Here is a 5,132-nt window from a genome sequence, read left to right as displayed (position 1 = left end):
AGCATGTGACATTATACATTTTTAACCAACATGTTTTTGGCGCTGTTGCCAGGGAGTGTGTCAAAGATAACATTTTGATTTTGTATTAGAAATTATTTCTTGTTAAATCACCATTTGAGGTTCTAACATTTTATGTACTCTGGTGTCACGACAGGTGCTTAATTGTTGGATGCGCAAGTTGTTAAATCCAGTATATAGAGGCGACCCTGAACCTAAGAGAACACTCAGATTGCTTAGGATATTTCAATCTACTAGACATCTACCCGTAAGTCCACCTCATTTTCTTGTTTTTGACATATAGGAGGAACTAGTTCAAGTAGACCTATCATGGCAGATAACAACATCATTGGCATTGCCAATGATAGAGCAAGAAACATCATATATTATATTGTATTTGATCATAATTCCATGAACACGAGTATTATTCGTCTAGATATCACTCTGGCTCAGTTTGAGTTTAAAACAATTATGTTCTAGATGTTACAAGCCATTGGTCAATACTCAGCCGCTGCAAATATGAATCCACACTTGCATTTGAGACAATTTTTGGAAGTGGCAAGTAAATTTAAGATCCATGGCATTACAGATGACACCTTCAGGTTGAGAATTTTTACATACTCTCTAAGGGATAGAGCCAAGAGATGGTTGAATTCCTTAGAACCAAATTCCATAGCCATATGGAATGATCTAGCTGGATTTTTTTTACTAAGGACTTTTCTCTTGTAAAGAATGTTAAGATGAGGAATGAGATCACTTCATTTAGACAAGAAGATGATGAATCTTTATTTGCTGCTTGGGAAATATTTAAAGAGTTTCTTAGACAATGTCCACATCATGGGATACCAATATGCATGCAATTAGAAACATTCTACAATGGATTGGTTCCCTTATCAAGAAACATGCTTGATACCTCTATTGGTGGAGATTTTTTGTCTAAGTCATATGAAGAAGGATGCAATTTGATTGAAAGCATAACAAATAACACTTACCAATGTCCAATTACAAGAGCTGATGTTGTCTCTACTCAGAAAAGTCAACTGTGTTCATGAAGTTACTGAGATAACAACTCTAGCTACTCAGGTGGCTGAGATTCACCAAATGATAAAAAACATGATGACAAGTCTTGGTGTTCCAGCAACTAAATCTGTTAAAGTTGTGACTGGCGCATCAGGTGTTGCCTATGTTTATTATGGGGGTGCTCACTTGTTTGACGAATATTTCACAAATCATGTTTCTGTTAACTAAGTTGGCAACAACAATTACAACAACCCTTACAATAACATCTACAACCCTGGTTGGCATAATCATCATAATATTTCATGGAGCAACAATTAAAACCAACTTAAACCTCAAGCACCCCAAGTTCCACCCGGTTTTTCTGCACCACATTACATTGTGGCTAATCAAGGAAATAACCAGCTGGAAAAAAAATACTTAAATTCTTCTTTCAAGACACCAAAAACCAGTTTTGAGCTTAAGGAGTGAACATAAAAAACTTGGATAATTAAGTGGGGCAGATTGCTCATGCGCTTAGCTCAAGGACTAGTGAGCACTTCCTAGCTCCACTAAAACTCCAACATCTACATCTGGAGCCAAGAGTATTGAAACATGCAAGGTCATCAAGTTAAGAAGTGGAAAGGAATGTGAAGGATCAACATATAAAAGGGAATAATCACCAAAAGAGAATATGATTACTCATGACACTTCATAAAAGGAAGTGTCTGAATCCACTAAAGATACACTTGTATTGGAACATACTCGGAACTGATAACACAAGAGTGAAGCCCGCTAAAGACTCTTAGCATGACACCTAATCAAAATAAGTAGCGAATTGTCATGAAAGAGGTTGACAGGGTACCCAAATTTGTCCAAGAGATACCCCTAACTCCTTTTCCTTAAAGAATTAGAAAGGCTAAGGAAAAACAACAATTTGGAAAATTCATGGAGATTCAGAAGCAGATTCACATCAATATACCATTGATTTAGGAAATTTGAAAAATGCAAAATTACTCAAAATTTATGAAGGATATTCTTACAAAGAGGAAAATAGTGGGAGAGTTTTCCACTGTAGCACTGAATCAAGAATGTAGTCAACTTGTACAAGGGAAACTCCCTCCCAAATTGAAGGATCCTGACCGTTTCACTATAACATGTAACATATGGGAGTCATTTTGTATAAGGGAATTGTGTGATCTTAGATGAAGCATCAACCTTATGCATTTATCTGTCTTTAAGAAGTTAGGAATTGGATCTACTAGAACAATAACCATTAATCTCCAACTAGTTGATCAAAGCCTTTGCTATCCTCAAGGGAATATTGAAGATATGTTGGTAAGAGTTGATAAGTTTGTGTTCCCTGCTGACTTTATCATCATGGACTTTAATGCTGATGAAGAAACTCCCATTCTATTAGGAAGAACATTCTTAGCTATGGGAATGACTTTGATATATATAAATATATGAGAATTAACTATGAGAGTCAATGGACAACAAGTTGTGTTCAGTGTATTGCATGCATTACAATACCCAGAAGAAATGGCTAAATGTTTAATGATCTCTAGATGGGAAAACGTATTTTACAAGAGTTTTCTCAAAAGTAGCAATATCTTAGAGCAAGAATTGGGAAAGTTAAACAAATAAGTTGAAGAGAATGAAGGAATCATAAGTGGACCATTATGCAAATCCAATGAGAAGGAAGAACATATGGAGATTCTGGAGCTTACATCTGAATTGAAGGGAAGTAATACTATATCAATGCAAATTCCACCTAAACCAGAGTTTAACCAACCATCTTCCCATTTACAATATTTCCTATTTGGAGGTAGGACAGAGGTTGCCCGTCATCATTGCCACTGGCACTTTTGAAAGTACATAAGAAAGCCATTGCTTGGAAAATATCTGATATCAAAGGCATCGGTCCTACTGTATGCATGCATAAAGTTTTGTTAGAAGATAATGATAAGAACAATATTGAGAGTCAAAGAAGACTGAATCCAATCATGAAAGAAGTGATCAAGAAAGAGATTATAGACTGGCTAGATGCTGAAATTATCCATCCTATTTTTTTATAGTGTATGTATGAGTCTTATCCAATGTGTTTCGAAGAAGGGTGGCATGACACTCATCGGAATTGGAAAAAATGAGCTAATTCCTGTAAGAACTTTTACTGGCTGGAGGATATGCATTGATTATAGGAAGATGAACAAGGCCACACACAAGGAACATTTCCCTTTGCGTTTCATTGACCAAATGTTAGATAGGCTAGTTGGTAAGGAATTCTATTGTTTCCTTGATGGTGACTCAGGTTACAACTAGATTTATATTGCACCTGAAGACCAAGAGAAGACAACTTTTACATGTCCTTATGTAACCTTTGCTTTTAGAAGGATACCATTTGGACTATGTAATGCTCCAGCTACCTTCCAACATTGCATGATGGCAATATTTTCATATTTGATAGAATATTCAATGGAGGTTTCCATGGATGATTTTTCTAGCTTTGGAGAATCATTTAAAAATTCATGGACAACTTAGATATGGTGCTTACCATATATGAAGATATAAATCTTGTTCTGAGTTGGGAGAAGTGTCATTTCATGGTAAAGAAAGGAATTATTTTGGGGCACAAAATTTCAAAGAAGGGATCAGAGGTAGACAAAGAAAAAGTTGAAGTAATAGACAAGATGCCACCATAAATCAACATCAAAGGAATCATAAGTTTTCTTAGTCATGCTGGATTTTATAGAAGATTCATCAAGGGTTTATCCAAGACAAAAAAAAACCCTTTGTCAAGTGCCATATGTCTTCAGTTAGGAATGTGAAAATGAATTTAAGTTATTAAATTAAGCTTTAATCTCTGCACCTATAGTGAATAACTCTGATTGGACTAAACCATTTGAGTTGATGTGTGATGTTAGTGACTTCGCTATTGGAGCTGTGTTGGGAAAAATGCACAACAAGGTGTTCCGCACTATTTACTTTGCTAGTAGGACGTTGATTAAAGCGAAAATCAACTATACCACCACTAAAAAATAACTGTTGGCAGTTGTGTTTCCTTTTTACAAATTCAGATCTTATTTGGTGGGTACCAAAGTGATAGTGTATATGGATCATGCAACAATTAAGTAACTAATTGCAAAGAAATATGCAAAGCCAAGGTTGATAATATGGGTGCTATTGCTACAAGAATCTGATTTGGAAATTATAGATAAAAAAGGGAGTAGAGAATTTAGTTGTTGATCATTTTTCAAGACTACCGGATGAAGTCCAGAGTCATGCCAATGAAGGTATCAAGGAAAGCTTTCCCGATGAACAACTGTTACTGATCACTTCTGGCATGACACCCTGGTATGTAGATATTGTCAGCTACTTGTTCAGTGGGTATGTCCCAACATATTTCAACTCTCAACAGAGAAAGAGGTTATTCCACATGTCTAAAAACTATTTATGTGACAAACCCTTTCTCTACAAGTGTTGTACCGACCAACTGCTAAAGAGGTGTGTAGACCAGCCAGAGGCACACCAGATCTTGCCATCATGTCATGATGCACCTTATGAGGACATTTTGGAGAAACAATAATTTTTGCGAAGGTATTAAAATCAGGTTATTTATGGCCCTCCTTACTTATAGATGCTCATGAACTAGTCAAAGCATGTGATAGATGCAGAAGAGTTGGAAATATATCCATGAAGGAAGAAATGACACTCACCAACATCCTTGAAATTTAACTTTTTGATGTGTGGGGCATAGACTTCATGGGGCCAATCCCACAATCTTTTGAAAATCTTTACATTTTAGTTTCTGTTGATTATGTCTAAAAATGTACAAATGTAGTAGAAACTCCCACGAATGATGCTAAGGTTGTGACCAAATTCCTAATCAATAATATCTTTTTTAGACATGGCACCCCTATAGAAATCACGGGTGATGAAGGAACCCATTTTTAGATTAAGTTATTTGAAAATCTTATGGAAAAATATGGAGTTAAACACAAAGGTTTTACAACGTATCATCCCCAAAGTAGTGGGCAAACCGAGTTATTCAATAAGGAGATTAAAGGAATCTTAGAAAAGGTGGTTAATCCTTCAAGGAAGGACTAGTCAAAATATATTGATGATGCTTTATGGGCCTA

General features: G+C 35.8%; 1 non-coding gene across 1 annotated transcript; it reads right to left on the bottom strand.

Moving 5' to 3' along the window:
• Positions 1-734: 734 nt before the first annotated feature.
• Positions 735-841, bottom strand: LOC127090067 (small nucleolar RNA R71). The gene has a single exon (XR_007791601.1). It is a non-coding gene; the product is annotated as a small nucleolar RNA R71 (small nucleolar RNA).
• Between the last annotated feature and the right edge of the window lie 4,291 nt (positions 842-5,132).

The sequence above is a fragment of the Lathyrus oleraceus genome, chromosome 5, assembly GCF_024323335.1.
Source record: "Lathyrus oleraceus cultivar Zhongwan6 chromosome 5, CAAS_Psat_ZW6_1.0, whole genome shotgun sequence".
Lineage (NCBI taxonomy): Eukaryota > Viridiplantae > Streptophyta > Magnoliopsida > Fabales > Fabaceae > Lathyrus > Lathyrus oleraceus.
The sequence above is the reverse complement of the archived record's forward strand: the minus strand, read 5'-3'. Positions and strand labels throughout refer to the sequence as shown.